This window comes from Macrobrachium rosenbergii, chromosome 50, assembly GCF_040412425.1.
Source record: "Macrobrachium rosenbergii isolate ZJJX-2024 chromosome 50, ASM4041242v1, whole genome shotgun sequence".
In the NCBI taxonomy this organism is placed as follows: domain Eukaryota; kingdom Metazoa; phylum Arthropoda; class Malacostraca; order Decapoda; family Palaemonidae; genus Macrobrachium; species Macrobrachium rosenbergii.
In genome coordinates, this window is record NC_089790.1 from 34,089,579 (window position 1) to 34,112,286 (window position 22,708).

The 22,708-nt window shown below is 36.5% G+C and overlaps 1 long non-coding RNA gene across 1 annotated transcript in view; it reads left to right on the forward strand.

Annotated features, from left to right (window-relative positions):
- Positions 1-22,708, forward strand: part of LOC136832895 (uncharacterized) — a 72,928-nt gene that overhangs the window by 23,502 nt on the left and 26,718 nt on the right. The window contains exon 2 of the long non-coding RNA XR_010851354.1: positions 8,858-9,092. This is a non-coding gene — a long non-coding RNA (uncharacterized lncRNA). The remainder of the gene's footprint in view (positions 1-8,857; positions 9,093-22,708) is intronic.

Below are 22,708 nucleotides of genomic sequence, written 5' to 3' on the forward strand. Positions count from 1 at the left end.
ATAATATATATATATATATATATATATATATATATATATATATATATATATATATATATATATATATATATATATATAAATTAACGAGCGATTAGATGAGATATATGCAATCTGTAGTCGCCTGGTTTGTTTGTTTAGTTGTTACATTCGGCTGTATAGTGCCCCGGGGTGTGGGCGGTGGTTTGTGCTGTCAGTGCATCTCATACGGTGCACTGTCAGCATTACTTTAGGTTCTTTGCAGCGTCCTTCGACCCCTAGCTGGACCCCCTTTCATTCCTCTTACTGTACCTCAGTTCATATTCTCTTTCTTCCATCTTACTTTCCACCCTCTCCTTACAGTTGGTTCATAGTGCAACTGCGAGATGGTCCTCCTGCTACACAGTTCCTCGTTGGACGAGTCGATAGAGTTCTCGGCTAGCACTCTGCTAGGCCCGAGTTCGAGTCTCCGATCGGCCAATGAAGAATTAGAGGAATTTATTTCTGGTGATAGAAATTCATTTCTCGGTGTAATGTGGTTCGGATTCCACAATGAGCTGTAGGTCCCGTTGCTAAACCAGTTGGTTCTTAGCCACGTAAAATAAGTCTAATCCTTCAGGCCAGCCCTAGGAGAGCTGTTAATCAGCTCAGTGGTCTGGTTAAACTAAAGTTTATTTTTTTTTTTTTGCTCCTGTATACCTTTCAAATCTTTTTACTCTCAATTTCCCTCTTAGCGCTGAATGACCTCATAGGCCCCATTGCTTGCCCTTTGTCCTAAACTGTAGGCTATATTCTTTACTGTTCTATAAGCACTGTATTCCAGTGTAAGACTGCTTGGAAACATGTGGCTTTTTTTCATCTCCGACAGTGTGAATAATGATAAATATAAAAATATCCGAGATCAGCACAAAAAATCTATAGCAAGATACAAGCAGGAATTTGTAATAGCTTAGGTCAGCGAGAGGCTGCCTCGCTTCAAGTGTGAGAAGGCCCGGATATACAAGCGGGAAAAAACCGAGATGTTTTAGAGTGAAGGCCCAACAGATGCATTGTAATCGCTAAGAAACTTTTCTGATGTTCAGGGCGAGATCAACGGAGTCATTAATGGAGAGGCAATTTTGATTTAAGAAAAAGGGAACGAGAGACAGGTATGGATACATTTCAAATCATTGATAAACCAAGTAGTTTGACGCTAATGAAGTAGATGCTTAAATATATAAGAAAATAGGGCACAGAAGCCGAGATTATAATAATTAAAGGGCTTATATGTGAACGTTTTGTTATAAAGTTACCCTTTAGAGTCCCCGACTTACCAGCATGAAATAACTTGCTCACGTATTCATGTGCCAATTGAAATAACCATGAAAATAGAGAATAAGCGCCAACCCCCAGCTATGACAGTGAAATATAACATGCAGAGACTGGCGGATAAATTTTAATGATTCGTGAGAAACTTCACAGAGAAGCTAAGAGTTCGTATTCAATTACCATACAGGGGACAACAGATTAAACTTGTAAATGGGATTAATCGGAAGGGTTCAGAAATATGTTAACTTAAACAATCAGAATATACTGCGCCACAAATTTGAGTTCGGGTTGTATGATTTACTCCTGTGAAATCAGAAAAACCTCTTCATTTCCCTTGTCAGTGAAATCGTGTTTCGTTCCCAGTAATGAAAGGCTTTGAAATTCTCTCATGTTCCCTGTGTTGTCCTTATCCCTTGTAACCCTATTTCATTAAAAAGAAGGGTCGACGGCCTCCTTCAGGTAAAGGCCCAATTTCGTGAGCTAAAAACGACATCAGAGATCCCTTGCCGTTGGTCTTTGATTTTCTTAAGGCTTTTATAGTGGAGATTTACAGCAGTTATCGTAAAAGAGGACAAAGCTTAAACAGAAACAGTGTAATCTTAAATAGAAAGGTCTTCTTATGAACTTTCCCTTTGTATAATTTAATTTTGGTGAGCTTCAAAGAAATCTAATCTTGAACGCCTCATATATTGGTATTGTGGAACCTAGATATGATAAAAAATATATCTTTATCCAGTTTCATTCACATCGTATTCTCGTTAAGGAACTAAAAGTCATTCTGCAAGATACCTGTCGCATCCAGTGCCATTTTGAACAATTTATCCTTTCACATTATAAGATATATTTATAAGGCTTTACCTGTATAATCTGTCCTTTTCATTATATCTTGTGTCATTTACTTGGATTTTCTTTCATAGTTAGCATATATTAACAACTTAATTATTGTACTTATCCAATCGAATTTTCCTTAAATTGTATATATTTATGAGAGCGTTCTTGGCCTAATCCTTTTTATCGCAGCTGCAATTTATAGAGAGAGAGAGAGAGAGAAAGAGAGAGAGCAAAGCCCGTGATCTCTTCCAAACGGAATGCGATTAGCAAATGTAATATTGGATGTAACAAAAGGCCATTAGATTCAATCCTCTTGTTGTAAATACTTAAAATGCGCAAACAAGTTAACTATTTATGGGATTGTTATTTTGATATAACAGAGTTGAAAAGCAGAGCGATTATTCCGTAAAGTTTGACAACTGGACAAAGCTCTGTGTAATGAAATATTATTTAATTTAGAGACCATCTCTTTACATATTAAATTTTATATGTTAAGTTATTTTGATTTGCTGATATAATTTTGGGACACTGGGGTCGTATGGAAAAAATTGGTTAATAAATTTCTAGTCTTACACAAAAGATGTATTTATGCGCCTAAAGTAGGTAATATGACCGATTAAATAATAATTAATATTCTAAGCACACAACAGCGGCTACTATAAAAAAAAAAGTCCCTCAGACGTTTATGATAATAATAACAGGCTACTGGAAAAGTTAGCTTTGACTTAAAAGGTGAAAAAGTGAACGAATTGGCATTTCTTTCAATCTTGTTAATAAAGATTTGATTATGAAAATATTATCTATAATCTTACGGAAACCACTTTCCGGTAATTTAAAACAGATTCCGCACTTTTCTCATTATATGAACCTGCTAGTGTCCCATTATATTCTTTTTTATATTTAATCATTATTGATTATGTAAAAGATAAAGGTAGACATAGGATCAGAGCCTTAGTGAAAGAAAGAAAAGGAACGATAACGTTCATATTCGCTAATTTTCTTAATTATATCACCCGCACACAGGAGAGAGAGAACAAATTAAACAATATTTTGGCACTATACCAGTAATTACATGTTGATAAACTAATATATATATATATATATATATATATATATATATATATATATATATATATATATATATATATATATATATATATATATATATATATATATATATATATATATATATGTGTGTGTGTGTGTGTGTGTGTGTGTGTGTGTGTGTCTTTTACTGTAATACAACAGTATGATATGAAGATAAAAAGGCCCATAAAATACTGTATGAACGTTTCAACCATATTTTTTCGAGCACTTCCTTCTGTGCCCCTGTTCACTGTTCACTGGTAAAATACCAGTGAACAGGGGCACAGAAGGAAATGCTCGAAATAAATGGTTGAAACGTTCATACAGTGTCGTATGGGCCTTTTTATCTTCACATATATATATATATATATATATATATATATATATATATATATATATATATATATATATATATATATATATATATATATATATATATATATAAAATATTGAACACATGAGCACGTGTTCACAGAAATAAATTTATGACTCACACTGGGTTCGTTCACGGTGTGAGTCAGAAATTATTTCTGTTAAACACGTGCTCGTGTGTTCATTAATTCTATCATACCTCATGGTGAAAGGGGAATTCGAGTGAAATGGTAGCGACTGGCTAACTGAAGATTCGGGAAGTTGGGTAAAATTTGATCGTATGTTAAGCTTCAGAAGACTGCCCCGGAAAAACCTCAGGTACGGAGTACTTAGGTTCCAACTTCTTTTATGACTTTGGTAGGTCCAATGCTACCACCTTGGCCTGTCACTGGGGAAACCGAGGTTCGTTCTCGGTGTGAGTCTGAGTCTATATATATAATATATATATATATATATATATATATATATATATATATATATATATATATATATATATAAATATACAAATTGCTTGTAGTAATGCAACTGGCAATTAAATGAGAGTATATGTCAGCCCTCAGTTGGTGGGAACTTGCATCCAAGTTGCTTGGGAGTTAGAAGCACATAGCAATACCAGCTATGACAAGGCTGGAACTTGTTTCATTTAATTGTCAGTGGCGTTAGCATTCGTATATTGTATATCACGAGAAAAAGTATGTATATAATGTTGTATACACTGGCGTGAGAATAGCTTTCTATAAAATATGCACATATGGGTCGGCCTGTTTGTGTCACTGACTTCTGAGTAACAATGTAAAGGTTTTCTGGCATGCTGTGTGCATGAAACCCCCAAACATCTAGGAAACGTTCAGGCCACTTGAAGACTGAAATGTATTCAATTGTCAGTTACATTTACATTTAAACTATCATCACTTTTCAATTAAATTCATCTACGCGTATGTACCTATACTGACATGTTGGAGACTTTTCTACTGAAAATATGCTTGAAGTTGAGATCTGGTAGGCACATGCGTTGCACTGACTTCCGAGCACGAAATAAAGATGCTTTCTGCCTATTGTGGTCAGAAATGATGTATGCTTGTAACTTCCAAGCATCGTTTATGCTTATTCGTTCCACGCTTTCTTGAATCCAACCGTTCCTGGCTCAGCAGTCTAATTCTGTATTCATAAATTATCATCTTCCTTGATATTTATCCTCATAAAAAGTAGCTCAGTTTTCGGGTATTTCTAATTTTTCCTATTTCGTGTTTGCTCGTTCGTAATATCATTTTTGAATACTCTTGCTTCTATTTATTTTTCTCTTTACTGTTTTAATAAACCATTAACTTACTTTCTCTATAACTTTTAAGTTTATTCGCTATCGATTCTTCTCATTCATGCTCCTTGCTTATTGAACTCTCAGATACCTCCCTCTCCCAACACCCCTGTATGGGACATGGGGAAGAGACGTCGTTCCTCCCCTCATACTCCTCTACTCATTGGTGGGGCTTGGGGAAATGGGGGTTCATCCCCCTCCCCCTCCTACTTAGCAATTAAAGTCATAATGTGTCCCTCCCTACTCCCACACGTATGTGAGGTAGTCCAGGGGAAGATGAGCTTTGGATCCTTTCCCCCTGGTACTCTCTAGATGGGGCCATATCCCAAACTCTACATTCACCGAAAGGGTATAGGGGAAGGAGTGAGGGGTGGGATCCATCTCCCCTCCTCCTCCTCCTCCTCAGCTGGGGTCATATCTCCCCTCTGCTTACTCTTAGGGGAGTAGGGGAAGGAGAGGGTTGGGATCACTTACGATAGATTTCATCATCAATGTGCATCAGCCTGCAATCAATCAATTGCTGTCAATTAGAGATACTCGACCCGCGAATGGATTTACCATGGATTTAACATGGATTAGGCCGGGATTAACAAGCCTTTAGACTTATTTTAGAGACACGATTACTGCGGGGGAGGAGGTTGGGGGTGGGGGAGGACTTCGTCCGCCACGTAATGTGTGGTGATTTTTTTTTTTTAACCTTCCGTTTCTTTCGAGTGAATTCGATCATAAAGTCGGTTTCGCATTAGATTCGTGAGCGAGATTGGGCTTAAAGGGCATTACCCGTTTAACGCCATCAAACGACGAGGGTCATTAGCCAAATGCTTTAACAGGCGTCGTGATGCTTGCTGGATTATTTTTATCATTTATTTACCTGCTAATGGATTTGAAAATACTGTAGGTTGGATAACAATGGGTGATGCAAAATCTCACTTATAGTTCATTATCAGATTTATAAGCGGCATAATGTATTTATAAATACGTTTAAGTAGATGCGCAAATATATGAATGTTTATGTGCGTTAACAAGTTCGCTCCCGCATACACACACACACACACACACACACACACACACACACACATATATATATATATATATATATATATATATATATATATATATATATATATATATATATATATATATATATATATATATATATATATATATATACGTGTGTGTGTGTTTGGATGTGTGTGTGTGTGCGTTGTGCAGTTGAACGCATACATGTTTTATATTTGTCTGTGTATATATATATATATATATATATATATATATATATATATATATATATATATATATATATATATATATATATGTATATATATATATATAATTTGTGTGTCATCTATATATGTCTCTCATCTGGGCTGTGTATTGAAGTATACAAAATAATTTAAATCAAGAATTCTGTGGTTCATTCCCTCGTAACTGCGCTTTCGGGTACTCACATTTGTGTGTTTACTATTACGTATTAATTACCTCTAAAGAAACGTGTACATGTAAAGATTATGTAGTGTAGTTTTTGTGTATATCTACCTACGTGTACCTCTGGCACACATCAAGATTTTCACAGAGAATTAGCCCCGCGTTGCAGATTTTTCGTATCAAACGAAACTCCCAGGAGTAGATATAACATTTGCCTGCAGGTAAAGTAGGCTGTTTATTTTACTGGGCTGTATCTGGTTTGGAGTAAACTGAGCGACGTCCTTCATATGTTAGTCACCTTTATCAGTTTTCTAAAAAGAAAACTGTTGTGCCGGCTTTGTCTGTCCGTCCGCACTTTTTTCTGTCCGCACTTTTCTGTCCGCCCTCAGATCCTAAAAATTACTGAGGCTAGAGGGTTTCAAATGGATATGTTGATCATCCACCCTCCAATCATCAAACATACCAAATTGGAGCCCTCTAGCCTCAGTAGTTTTTATTTGATTTAAGGTTAAAGTTAGCCATAATCGTGCCTCTGGCAACGTTATAGGATAGGCCACCACCGGGCAGTGGTTAAAGTTACCTGGGCCGCGGTTCATACAGCATTATACCGAGACCACTGAAAGATAAATCTGTTTTCGGTGGCCTTGATTATAGGCTTTAGTGGCTGTACAGAAACTCGATTGCGCCGAGGAAACTTCGGCGCATTTTTTACTTATCTATCATGGTGATAAGACGCGTCTGTACAACAGAACGGCATCATAAGTATAAACGTGCTAATCGAAGTCAAATAACAAGGGATTAGTAAAACGCGTTGTTTAGCATTTCACCTTCATTACTTCCGAATAAAATATGTATGCGGTTAACATTCGATGAGTAGGGGACCTTCATTATGAACGGGCATATTTGTGAGAATGACGCCGCGTGGAAGGTTTTGATTATTACACCTGAGTTATGAAGAGATAAAACGATGGAATTGCCACTCGATTGACAGATGTCTTAATTATTACTCAACCGTAATGATGAAAGAATAGAATGATAGATATGGTGACGTAAATGATGCTGAATGAGTCGTCGATCCTATTCATTAGTAAGTTTCTCACAGACGGGGATCACGATGAAAGCGATAAGTAGGAATCCTTGATTAATTTTGTATCATGTTTTTAAAAGAACACATTGACGTGATGCATTGAAAATGTTATTTGACTGCTATTGTATTTCTCTTATTCAAGCCTTATCCTACATTGGAGAGAATAGAGTCGGTTTTATGTTATAGGTGAGAAATTCGGTTATGTCTCTTTTACTTATTGCAGAAGCATCCGTTTCAAAATAGTGATATATATATATATATATATATATATATATATATATATATATATATATATATATATATATATATATATATATGAAATTTTTATCATATTTATATACAATCATGAAGCTACAAATATATGAAATTTTTATCCTCAATATCCCCGATGATTTATATAAGGGAGCGTCAATTTGATATTAAGCAAATTTTGTCAGCTTGAATATATAATATATATATATATATATAATATATATATATATATATTGTCATATAATATATATATATATATATATATATATATATATATATATATATATATATATATATATATATATATATATATATATATATATATATATATATATATATATATATATATATATATATATATATATATATATATATATATATATATATATATATATATATATATATATATATATATATTTATATATATATATACATATATATTTATATATATATATATATATATATATATATATGAAAGGTTAAAAACATAAATGACATGCAAGATTTTCGAACAAATAGAATGGGAAAATATGAAAGTTTCATTAACGTATGTAAAAGGTGAATGGAAGGTATCCTGTTACAAAATACTTAAAATTACGAAAGAAGTAAATGCTACATTTTATCCCACCACCGCCCACGTAACCTTTGCAGTTTTATTTTAATCGTGGAAGGTTTGTCAATAGCGAACTGATCGATGATCCATGAGACTTTTGATGTTACGTTCAGACAAAGGTGTGAAAAAACTCACGTTTCAGTCTGTAACTTTTAGGTTTGATTTTTTCAAGTAATGAACTAACCATGTCAAAAATGACGGTAATGTAAGAAAGGGTTGCGTCGCCAAGTTCCGACTCTCGGGACGTTACGTACCGTCCTGAAGCTCGAACGATAAATGCAGGCTAATGGATAAAAATTTTGGAGATCGGTAACGATGATGATTACGAACAACTATGAGAGATGACTTTTTTTTTGGTAAAATATAAATAGAAAAGCTTAGAGTCTGAATTCACGAAATTAATGACATGAAATTTCTCAATAAAAATTTAAATGATTATAAAAATATAAACAGTATCTCTCTCTCTCTCTCTCTCTCTCTCTCTCTCTCTCTCTCTCTCTCTCTCTCTCATGAGATAAAGTGTAGTTTACCTAAATTGTAATCGTGCGTGTTTACGGTTTAGTGAATAAACAAGCATTTTTTTTCTTTTCAGAAAATGCCACTTGTATCGACCGAGTACCTATTGTTAATCTCTCAGAATTTCAGTGTTAAAATGCCTCAAGAGAAAGAAGTATCGGGGTAGACAATAATCTGACTTCCTGAACATTTCGATGGCACTTCAGTGACCCTATTGTACTTCTGTGTACTCAGCGTCCCAGAGACAAGTGATGGTTCACAGTCTATAGTAGGTTCCAGTACTTCGGAGTTCTGCACGTTGCATCTGCCAGGTAATGAAATGTCACAGTACTATTTGTAGCTAATAAAATAGAAATTGAGCAAAAGATGACATTTTGGCATGTAGGTAAAACATTGACTTATTGTGGCATCTAGGTAAAGGAACGAGATCTTCAGAATAGAAACACACCTTTTTACATCTAGATAAGGAAGTAGAAATGACAAACTATCGATAGAAGAATGGTAAATTACAGTTAAAAGGAAAGAGGGCCCCCATTTCTGTCTTTTATTGAGGAAATTTATACAGAATACTTTATCTGCTTGCAGTATGGTCATTTGAATATGACTGCCTCCACAAGGCAATACACAGACTGTTATTTACGGGATATTTAGAGTTTTTATCAAAGTCTGCAGAGGATATAATTTTACCGATGAAGGAAATATGGTATTCCACACTATGCTGCTTTATGGATTTACTCAAACTAATTTGTTGCACATTTTGGAGTTGCATTTATATATATACAGTATAATATATATAAATATATATATTGGACTATAAACTATATATATATATATATATATATATATATATATATATATATATATATATACCATATATAAAGGCGTCCACTGTAGTCCTGAGTTCTTGTCCTTCGTTGGTTCATACTTATTATCAACTAAAAATTCCTTCGGCAACATATATAAAATATATTATTTCATATGGATATTAAAGGACGTTTGTAGTATGCACACATACAAAAGTCATATATAAGTTTATATATGCACATACACATATATAAATTTATATGTGCGTAAGTGCTTATGTAAATACAACATACATTTAGTCATTTAAATATGACCATTACGTCGCATGGAATACCACATTTTCTTCATCCGTAAAATTACATCCCTTCCGTTTTTGTAACCAAGCTTTTACGTCAGAAAATGATGACAAAGACCCCACTATGTCCAATATACATCTTGAATGACTTCATTCTTGTTATTAAAGCGGAATAACGTAACAAATTATTCGACTCGAGATGCCAGATAATGCAAAGGGCAAATAGCCCCGGCTCCATCTCTCACAAGAAAAGCTTGACCCTCATCATCCAATAAAAGATGGACAAAAAGGTCTGCCTCTATATCTCCCTCTTGGTTCTTCTTTGAATAGGATTGATAAACAACCGGCTATCTGCCTCACGGTAGGGTAGACCTTTCGTCCTGATACCGAAACTTAGGGCGCGATGGTCGAATAACCACAGACCCGCGCCAGATAGCGGTTGCGCTGGCTCAGGATGCGGTGGGGTAGGTATATGGTGGGGTGAGGATAGTGATAAGTGAACAAATGTTGTCGAGTGTAGCGGATTTTAACTTTCCAACACAGAGAGGGAGAGGGCTAATAAAGACCGATTGTTTAGGGGCCAGCAAGAAATAAATCCGTCCATACTTTTATTTGGAAAAGCTCGGTTTTATTGTCCTTCTCGTCAAATGGGTCTGGCCATTCTTCCTCCGCTTACTATGTAACAGGTTAAGTTATCAGAGAGGGACGGAGAGTTGAATAATAACCTTAAATTTTTATTTGAAAGTAACGCATGATTAGAGAGAGAGAATGAATAATGCAGTCGAGAATAAAGAAACAGTTTTTTCTCCCATGGAATACTGACTTTCAATCTTTTTCCAGAACTTTTACTCACACTTCAATAAAAAGACATTAATAGAGACATAGTGGAGATACCTCTATATTTATTTCCATCTCACTTTGTTGGGGATTATTTCGTCGAGGCCATAATTGGGATCAGCAATTGACAGTCATTGTGTGGGTATTAGTTGTAATTAGACATGATATAACAGATTGACTTCGAAGTGATTCCTTCGTTAGGATCACCAGATTTGCCAGAAGCCTCTCACTTTTCCCCTTCCAGGTATGCACCTGTGAAGATATATTGCACAGTCGAGATGCTAGGAGAGAAAATAATAAAGCACGAACATTGGCAGCTGGTTTATCACAGTTTCGAAGTTGTGAGTAGAAAGCATCTAGGAATTTTGTGGAACTGAAGGGCAAAGGTCTTCGGTTTTAATTACATTTTTCCCTTCCTATTTTGTAGATTTACAATATCTTTCAGCATTCATGCATAAGGTGGGCACTACACAGTTTCATTGCTTCATGTCCGCTGCGATTAAAAAGGTCATTCGAGAAGATAAGCTGCATTTCTTCAAACCGTCCAGTTTGGTTGTAGTTTGTAGGATGGAGAAATCATGTTGCTAAGCAATGTTTTGTCATCCATCTAATGAACGACAATGTACGCATTGTATCAAGGTCCCTATATTAAATGTTTTGATTATTCACGTGTACTGTTTGTTTTCGATAGTTGTGTTACATGTGTTATTATTCAAGTCGACTCTCTGGGTAGTATTGTGGGAGTATAGTTCTCATTATTATTGATGTTCTTAGTTTGCCACGATTCTTTCGTGCAGACTAATTAGACCTTCAGAGGTGATGACTACAAGTTACTGACTGCCGATGTCAGAATTCTGAATGAGCTCTCGCGATTTTTATGTAAGTGCAGGTCTCTGATTTTGCCTTTATAAATGACGGCTTTGTTTCCCTGCCCCCAGTAATCAGTTACAGTATCTAGTTGCAGTTTTTCGGAAGTCTGATACTTTTGAAACCCGAGAATTGTCGGTGAATAGGTATTAAACTTAGCTTTTAATGCTGTAGTCGTTGTTACTTATCGTGCGGACGAAAGTACTTGATCCGGAACTTTTCATTGTGGAGCACCGGAGATAATCAGAGGTTGGTTTAGGTAGTTCATCATTTCGTAACACATGAGGCGTCCCTTTCCAAGAGAAATTTAGAATTCATACTCGTATCTGACAACATATGCTCCTTTCCTATAGATCTTTCAGCATTTTGGATTACTTTGGAAGTTTCAGAAAAGTTACACTAAAAATATTTTTTTTCCTGCTTGAATCAGGAATTTGGTAATCATTAACGTTTGATTGTTCAGTTGAGTTACCGTGAATATTGCTTGAAGAAAGCCTTATTTGGCTAATGGTGAGGATGTGTTAATTAAAGAAGCGGCCGGTAGATTGTACGAGGTAGCTCTCGCTGTTCAGCTTTAGTGCCGGCCAGGTAACGGCTTGTTTGAAGGTTTTGTAATGAAATTACTCTTTATTGATTCGCGACGTGTGCGATATAATGGCTTTCGTTATTTCTTTTTACAGCGCTTGAGGATTACAAATTATTAGGAAGAAGTAGTCAGGTTACATTGTTGAGTTATTTATCACTGTGCCGATTTCCTCTTGGGAGAGAGAGACTTAGTAGCATTTATGTCTTTAAAAATATTTCAGTACTACCAGTTACGTTTTATGCAGATCATTCTGCAGACTCCTCCTCCCCTTCCCTTGCTGTGATATTAATTGCTCCATCCTTCACATTCATATATTCCTCCCCCCCTCATGTTTTCATCTTTTTGTTCTCTTAAGAATCACAACTGTCAATGACTCCGCGGAGACTTGTGAGAATAAAGTTTGATGTTAACTTACCATAAAACTTACGAACCAACCAATACTTGTGGTTAATAGCATATTATTTGATACCTTGGATATAGCGTTTTGGCTTTCTTACATGGCATTAGTTCTATTTATTCAAAATCATCAGTTTCGTCACAGACGTTCATGTTACTCCCAAAAATTAGTGTGATTATCATTGCGATATATAATTTAATGAGGGGTAACAGATTTCCACTGAGTATTCATGGAAAGAAAATTGGCCATCTCGTTATAAATTTGATATCCCAGAAAGGAGCCTCCCCACTCTTTTAGAAATTTCCAGAAGCATATCTCCTAAAATCTTTCCCTACATATATATATAACGAAATCCAACTCGCCAGGGCGCCACATTTAATGAAGCCATAGCATGTAATCCCATGGCTTATAAGGCCATGTTCATAGACCCATTCCATGTCTCGAGGAAGTTTGGAGAGTTTTCCCCAAAACAAAAATCTTATCTCCAGGTATGTGTCTTCTAAAACTCCCTCTGTATAGCCAAACTTTCCTGGTTGGTTGGACATAACATTTGCATATGGCATATCGGGTGGTCTTGCCCACCCGCTCATCACCCCCATCGGCCCATCCCCACTCCTCTCTCTCTCTCTCTCTCTCTCTCTCTCTCTCTCTCTCTCTCTCTCTTTGTTTTAAAATGTACAGAGGTTGACAGATCTGTTATTTTCTGTTTCACTTTTGATCTTTATCATTTGTGTCTTCGCACGTGTACATAAGAAGACAATGGCACAGTTCATGAGGCTTATGAAGGAGTTTACACTGGAAACTTATACGTGATTCAATTGAAAGATGAATGTGACAGTGACCTCTGCTTTGTTTGTACCTGAACCACTTGCTTCCTCTGGAAAAAGAGATCCATTCATTTGTACTTGTGTGTTATTCATGTGTATGTATGTATGTATGGGGCTGATGACACAAGGGTAGCCCGCATGCCTGAGTAGTGACATAGCCAGAGGTCGATTCTCAGGCTAGAACTACAATTATGAGCAGAATCTAATAAAACCCATTGGACATCTTTAACCTCATTAGCGGGTTGCAGCCAGCGATGGAAAAGGCATGAGACTAGTACCCTCATCCCAGAATACTAGGTAGAAAACTGGATGAGTATCACCTTTTGGAGCCAGCTCTGAGTATGGAACAGGGCGCTAGGACAATTCAGTACCTGACAATTCGGTGCCGGACAGTTTGGTACCAGACAATTCGGTACCGGACAATTCGGTACCACTAATACTACTAAAAAGATAAAGACAAACACACAATGTATACATATTGTTTAATTATCAGTGGTAAAAAAGAAGAGAAATTATAATGCTTAGAAAATTTTAAACTGCTATTAAAATTCTTGTTTAATAAAATAAAATAAATTGACAAAATGAATATTTGCATTTATTATTGAACACAATACTAAAACAAAAAAAAAAATGTTAAAACTTGCGGTATTTCAAAATGTTTGTCTGTATGAAGTCGAGCTTTGCACGAGCGATTTTCACAACGCCACTATATTTTTGAACCACCAGCATTTTCTTTGTTTATGGTAAACGTAGTTTTCGTTATCAACCGATTTCTTCACTTTTTCAAATTTTCAAACTTGTAAGTGGCCATCCCATTCCTCATGGGCTGATAACTAATATTAAAATTCAGTAAAATAAATAATTGACCTCAGTAACAATGCTATGCTTTAAAATAAGCCGAAAATATACAAATGAATAGATCATCACCACTTGACTTAGAATAATCGTTTCATATCTCATTACTGAAGGGTCTTTGCAGCTTCCCCTCGGCCCTTAGCTGCAACCTCTCTCGTTCCTTTTACTGTACTCCGTTTATATTCTTTTTCTTCCATCTGACTTTCCACCCTCTAAAGATTGTTTAATAGTGCAACTGCGGGGTTTTCCTCCTGTTACACGTTTAAAGCCTTCTTACTATCAATTTCTCTTTTAGTGATAAATGACATGATAGGTCTCAGCGCTTGGCCTTTGGCCTAAATTCTATATTCTCAATTCAAATGAGTAGTTTAGTTAAAAGCCTTCCGTTACTGAATTGTCTGGAACCGAATTGTCCGGTACCAAATTGTCTGGTACCGAGTTGTCCGGACACCAACGAACAGGTTTCTCTATATGTATATGTATATGTATATATGTATATGTATATGTATATATATATATATATATATATATATATATATATATATATATATATATATAACGTATGCATATACACACATATTTATACAGAGAGAGAGAGAGAGAGAGAGAGAAAGGTAAAAGGGTTAGCATAAGCGAAAGAGCGGGTCATAATGTTTTGAGATGGTTTGGTCTTGTAGGAAGAAAGCGGAGAGGCAGACATAGAAAGGGTTGGGCAGATGAATTAAAAGAAGTATTGAAAAGGAGCGGCTGCAACATCCAGGAATCGAGAGAGTGAGCACAAGACAGAGGTGAACTGGGCGGTGTGCTTGTAAATAGCAGTGTGATACAAACGTAAAATGTACAGAGCGTTTGTTTGCCATTAAACCTGGTCCAGATGACAACAAAACATCACGCCTGGTATTTTCCATTAAGATCTAGTTCATCGTCCCTTAATCTTGTACGAAACTCTCGGTTACAACTCAAAACTCCAGTTGCCAGAGCTGTATAGAAAGGTGCAGACTAAATTCAGATTCATTTGAATTTCTTTTCTCGATTTTGGTGAGATCTTTTCTTGGTGCATGTTTATTTTTCTTATCGTACGTCACAAAATTCGTCAAAATCCCAATTTTTGAAAACATTTGTAAAATTTGCGTAAATCAGGTAAAATTAATAAAAAACAAACATTAATTGCTTGCAGTTGTCTTATGCAGTTAAGCTATTTACTCTGTCAGATTAATTACCGAGGTTTATTTATTTTTTTATTTTATGATTCCTCAATATAAGCAAAGCGGTGTCGTATTGAAACTGTCATGTCTCTCTTTGGTTATGAATCATCAAACTTGCTGATTACAAAAAATATCCAAATAGGTAACTTTTTGGCTTTAATTGAAATATTATTGCTACAGTTAAAAATTTTTTCTTTGGCCCATGAAACTATGTAAAATATCCGATACAGCTTCCGATACAGCCCTTGTGCAGAAGTCGGCTGGTCCCCTGTGGGCTCCAGCTGAGTTGGTAGACCGAGACCTACTTGGATAAAGAACTGTGACAAGGGAGGCTGGGGACGAGTGGAGATTTGTGGAAGACAAACCCAAGGAAGACTGAAGAGGCGGAATTTCACAGAGTCGATGATAAATTTACTACAGCGCATAAAAGTGGAGACTTCTTGCTAAAACTTACGCGGCAGTCGCATGAACAAAAACATTTATTGACACGGTCATTTTGATCAACGAGTTTGAACTTCTTTTATTGCTAGTTGATGGAATGTGCAATTTCAGAAGAAACGATTATAAGTGAAAATAAAAGCAGAGATAATTTTTACTTTGGAAACCTCCGAGCTTGAAAACCTCCAAGCTCGACATACTTTTGATTGCTAATCTCAGCAACATAAACCCGAAAAAGAACCACGAAAATAAGTTTTCCGGTCTCGGTCATTACGACAACATAAACACCCCATTCCGTTACAATTTGCTAAAGTCTCCCCTTGCGTTGTCCTACGCACTCCGACCCATCAGGAGTCCCCCCCCCCACCCCGCCCCCCCGGGAGGGCCCATCCCTAGGCAACTACTATAGCCCCTTCCCCCAGGAATAACTGGCGTCCCTTCCCCCGGCAACTTCCCATTCAGTGGGACTCCGTTCTCTACACATCAAATAAAGTAATTACGAGAAGGGGTGAAGCGTAAATTTCACTCGCATACAGATGAAACTGTTGATTATTCATTGCAAGTTTATGTGGGACTGTATACGCCCTGAACATTGAAATATGGACTGGGAATTGGCCCAAACCAGTGGCACGGGTGGTGTCTGGGCTGTGATGATGGGGAGTGCCTAATCATCATCGTCACTATCTTCATCTTCACCAACATCATTAGTCTTTCGACTTTTTGTTTACAAGTTGACTCTCTCTCTCTCTCTCTCTCTCTCTCTCTCTCTCTCTCTCTCTCTCTCTCTGCAGACAGAAACCCCGGTGAATTTACAGTGACTTTGCAGTTGCTGGAAGTTTCAAATAAGATTTACAAACGACCAGGTATACATTTTTTCGGAACGAATTTTAATGAAATGAAAAGTTACAAAGGGAAAGATTTAATATCAATATCATTGAGGTTTTATATATATATATATATATATATATATATATATATATATATATATATATATATATATATATATATATATATATATATATATATATATATATATATATATATATATATATATAGGTATATATGTTATTTATTTTAGGTGCGTATTCATCAGTATATGTGTATGTCAGTAAGTAGCCAGAGAAAAAATGCCGGCTGGTCTGGCCAATACCTTTAGATTAAAACTAAATAATGTTAGTTCTTTAACTCCGATTTCATAATTTCTTCTATAAACAAAGACTGAAATGAGATGGCGAAGGCTGTTTGAACAAACAAACTATAATTTAAAATCCCTGTCAGTGAAAAGAAGTTTCTCGTTAAAAAGAGTTGTCTTCTTGGTTTTTTAGTAAGAGGAAGTCTAATTGTAACAGAGAGACCTCTTGTTCTTGAATTCCTTGTCTCAGCCAACGGTACCTAGCTCAAACTTATTGCAGACGACACTGCGAATAGGTGAATTAACACATGACACGTGAATTACGGTCAACAGGAACCAAAGATCTTTGCCTCAGCAGTGAACCTACCGTAAACGGATTCGTGAAAACAAATCGAAAATTAATTTGAGAGACATTATGGTGTAGTATTTCTTGCAACTTTTTATCGGCTACATCATTGATTTCTCAATAAAATCTTATTAGGGGGAAGAAGTTTTAAATTGGAATAATTTTGGTGAAAGACCGCCGTAGTTTTATCCAAATCCCGCATATGTATTTTTCAAATGTTTCTTTATGCCTGCTTATTTGAACACCCAAAGATGATATTTTGCTTCTTGTTCTACTTCACAAGTATATGTGATGTTAAAATGTGAATTAATGTAAAATCGCCCCAAATGCGAAGGTTCCTCAAATACAAATAATGTAATGTCTACAAACCATCGATAAGTAAAGATGCTTAAAAGCACGAAAGTAGTTAAACAGCCAAGGCTTTTCTTAAGAATTCATAAAGCTGTGACATCTACAGGTTCGAGAGAATAACCCGTTGCTACTCCATCGGTTTGAGAACCTTTAAAGTCTATTTTTTTGTGGAAAAGAGATTTTTGTGGCTATCAACTCGATTTTGTATTATCAATAACCATTTATAATTTTTCCTTTGCAAATTTTTTATCTGTATCTTTTGCATGTTTGAAGTTCATGAGCTGAATTTTTAATCTAATAAAGTCCATGTGTCACCAACCAATTAAAAGTACAAGTTTCACAAGGTAACAAATTAGCCCTTTTCCCCAAGTTCTTTTGTTTCATATAGATTTATTTCTTGATTTAACAAATAAGCTATTGCCTTTTCTGTACCACTACTCCGGATTAGGAATAACATCAAATTAAAAAATTAATAATAGTCCCGAAATTTCGACGGTATGCATATAGATATTAAGGAGGCCATCCGCTCCTTCCAAATCGAGATTCCTAAACCTTCCATTCGACCCCTGGACTTCAATTGGATGTGGTGCTGAGGTATTTAAGTATGCCCCTGTTTGAACCCTTGAACATAATTTCCCTGAAGAATTTGACGGTCAAGATCGTTTTTTATAGCCTTGGCCTCAGTGAAAAGAGTAAGTGAGCTGCATGTGGGCTTCACTTCCCAAGGAGAAGTCCTCTCTTTTGTACCTCTTCAGAGTGAAGAATGACTTAAAGTTGCATGCTCTGCCTCGCTCTTTTGACATTCCCAGTGGGAAGATTGAGGATTGGACATACGAGACTCACTCATGGGTTCTTGATATCCCGTGAAAATTTTGCGATGACTGTACTGTGTCTTTGACTGTTAGACATTTGCTGGTCGAATGTCCCAGTCTTGGGAATTTGAGTCATAGGTTCCTGTCCTGGGGGCGTGACAGAGGAGGTCATTTTATTCCAGCTACAATTCTCTGTGAGGATTGTAATATAGAGCAGTTATATATTATTATATGAGAGGCGGGCCTCCTCAGCAAAATTTAGATTATACATACAAAGCATATGTAAGTATTGATAATATATTCGCACAAATATGATTATATACATACATATTTTTGAATATTTTACATGAAATTCTTTTTAAACTTGTTTATTTATTTTTAGTTTTCTATTTAATTTAATACGGCGTCAATAACCTAGATGTTGTGACGCCAGTTTTAATAGACATAATCAGTCAATCAGTCCTCTTTGGTACCAGGTCAAAGGAGAAGTTCCCTTAGGTTCAGTCAGAGCTCTGTCAAAATATTTGCAAAGGACTAGGGAAATCATACAAAATGTAAAAACCTATTAGTTGCCCTAGGAAACCTTATTTACCTATGTAACTGAACGCCATAGCCTTTCTGTTCAAGGCCCTGGTCAAGGAGGCCACGCACTAACTGAGACCCCTCTTTCTTACCTCTCCTGGAAGTAAAATTCCACGATGTGCGAACGATAGTGACCACTTTCAATTTTTTTAATAAAAATTCTCTCTAGATAGAGTTGTCAATGTAGCGCAGTGGAGATGTAACTCCATATTTACTTTGCACTATTTTAAACATGTAGAAATTGAATTGAATACAAAATTTCAATAGACTGAAAGGAATATTAGTATTTGAAGACAACTAGCAATAAACGCCTCTGTAACATTTATTCCAAGTTTTTGTTTAATGTCAGATGCCGTCCTCAAACACATTTATAAATAGGCTGCAGAGCACATTCCATTCTTTCTGCTTCCGTAATGATGTGACAGTATGCAAACACAAAAGAAGAAGTGTGGTTACATATTGGCTATTGAAAGTTTGAAGGTAGGTAACATATGGCAGCAATTTCAGGTCGTAGTTTGCAAGCGTAGTAAATGACGTCATCGACAAGTAAGAAGGGAATGGCGCGACTTCCTCCCTGTTTATGGTTTGCTGTTAGAGTTCCTCCCAAAACTGTCCCATATTTCCAGGGATTTTCTTCATTTTTTTTTCTTTTTGTCTTTTTTCAGAAAATATGTTTAAAAAGTGACAAGATTCCTAAGAAAACTTTTGTAATTAGATAAAAAAATCGAAAAGGCGTTCTGTGTTACTTTTCGGAAGCATTGAAGGGTGGACATAAAGAAAGCGAGAGATTGAAAAAGATAGGAGAGAGAGAGAGAGAGAGAGAGAGAGAGTTCCTGGAAATGTAGTATGTCAGAACACTTGAAAAGCCATAGTGTAAAAATATTGCATCCATTATATCCCACCTCCTGTCGAAAATATTTCTGCTTGCTACTTGATTACGATTGGTAAAACATCGCACTTGAACCTTCCGTTCTAACAAAGCCTGCATAGATGAACCCACGTCCCTTTTCTTCTCCCTAAAACAGCGAGCTTTTGAGCAAACGGAACAAAATCCTATATGAAAATTGTTTGAATCCTTTATAAATACAATAAGCCAGATGAGTTCATTCCGCGGCAGTTCTTCTTAGCAGCCAAAGAACGAGAAATAGTGAAAATCATCGAGAAATATCCACAGATTTATGGAAGTCATTCCTAACGACTCTTATCCGGACAAATGTACTGGCTGGCGCATCGCATATGCTTTGCTTATCATCTCTCTCCTCCTCTGGAAAGTAAACGGTGGACAGAATAATCCTTTTGTAACATATCACTCTGTTTATTACATAAATGCAAGGGTGTTTCAGCAGTAAATTGGAAAAGATAGCATTCTATATTTTTTGCTAACTACGCAACGAACATGATGCTAATTAAGTGAGACAACAAGGCAAATTCGCCAAGTTAGGGTAACGAGAAAGAACGACCTAAATGAGAACCTTTACTATTTTACATCCTATGATTAATCACTTGCTTTGTTTAATTACACGCCCTTTTAATCCCCGTTGCAAGCATCGGCGAAAAGTGTTTGAATTATTAGTATTAATAATCATTCACTCCATACTCCAGTTCACGTTTTTCTCCTGTTATTGGTGCGAGAGGGATTTTTTTCTAATAAACATTCCTGCGACCCGTTTATTAATCGGTAATCTGACTCTCCTCGTGTGACCTATAATAAAATTTCACATTAAGTGGATATCACTTATTTGCTTATTAGGAATTAGGATCATAATTATATTACAGATTCTGTCCGTGAAGTTCTGTCCTGAACGGCTTTGCTAGTTCTCTCGATTAAATGAAGTTCCCACATTAACATTTATTCATTATGTATAGATGTATGTGTGTGTCTTATCGATTGTACTTTAAGCAGACGGAAAGTAACATGAAACCTAAAATTACTCGGCTTTTTGCTACTTTCCGCAGGTTTTGGTTAACAATACAAATTACACTGCAGTAATTCAAATCGGGGTGCTTGATTATTGAGCCTTTTTTTTTTTTTTTGTTACGTATTCCAATAATTTGGACATTATTTCATACGAGCTTGATGGCGCGCACAATGGTGCCCTGGAACCCGGCACTCCCCGTCATGTCTCCTCTACCCTCCCGATCCCCTACCTACCCCGCCCCCACCCAGGATGGACAAACAAGTTTGCAAGAGAAGGGTGGATGTGTCATGTCTCCCCTACCCTTCCTGATCCCCTACCCCCCCCCCCCCCTCACCTGGGATGGACAAACAGGTTTGCAGGAGGAGGGTGGATGTGTCATGTCTCCCCAGCCTCCCCTACCTACTCCGCCCCCACCAGGGGCAGACAAACAGATTTGCGGGAGGAGGGTGGATGTGTCATGTCTCCCCTACCTTCCCGATCCCCTACCTACTCCGCCCCCACCCGGGGCGGACAAACATGTTTGCAGGAGGAGGATGGATGTAACATGTCTTCCTTTCCCCTCCCGATGCCCTACCTACCCCGTCCTTACCCGGGCGGACATAAAAAGAAAGATCCACTCGGATTTTATTATTATAGGGGACTTCTGGCCTGTTGATCTGGAATTCGCTGTCTTTCTGATTTGACTGTCTAACTCAGGATCCAGAGAAGAACGGGTCCGCTAACGTGGTAACGAAAATAAGACCTGGCGCAGGTAGTCACGTGAGCCCGTCCCCGCTAGAGATTTGTATGTCCAGGCACCACTCATTTATGCGGTCTTTTTTTTCAATAATCCGTTTCCTTTAGTAAAACTCATCTTCAGTTGAGACCTTTTCTTATTTTTCACTTAAATGCTAAACTAATTCACTAAGGCCATGAATCATTAAAGGTCCAAGAGTATAAGAATGTCCAGTAAGAAGGATAAAAACAAAACTGTTTTCATCGTATTATTGTATGGATTCATTTAACAAAATAAGAACAAACTACTTCTTGATATCTGTTCAGTATAAGTTTATTAGTTTCATAGATTTTCTTTCCATGCTTTGGCACTCGTTCATTTTCTTTTTCTTTATTACAATCACTTTACTTAGATAATTCATCCTAAGACACATAAATTTTAGCTAAAAAAATTATTACATCTTCGGGATCATCAGCTTCAGACAATTCTAATTGAGAAGCAAGCGACTTTATGCAGTCTTTAACTTACCGTGAAGCTTCGCCATGATTTGCAATAAATATCTCTCTCACAATAGATAACTGAGACGTGAAAGCATCAGGTGTTGCATGCAGTCCGCCTCTGTTTATTGTGCTCGGGCCATGATTTTTCTGATAAATTGCAGTCTGTTGTTTAAACTCCTAAATTAGGATATGTCAGTGCAGATTTCTTGACGATACAGCCGCCAATGCAACGAAGAGACTCTTCGTCTATTACGTCAGGAAGTGATTTTTCAAGTTTTCCTTCCTCTTTCTTAGTCAGTTTCTGTTCTTCTCTAACATTGTCCTTTAAGCCTTCATTTTCAATTTCAAGTTCACTGGTTAGATTTTTAAAGAAAATGGTAATCAGACACATTTCTGGCAATAATTTCCGTTCATTCACTGTTCTGTTTGGCACTAGCAAATTCGTTTTCTTTAAATCCA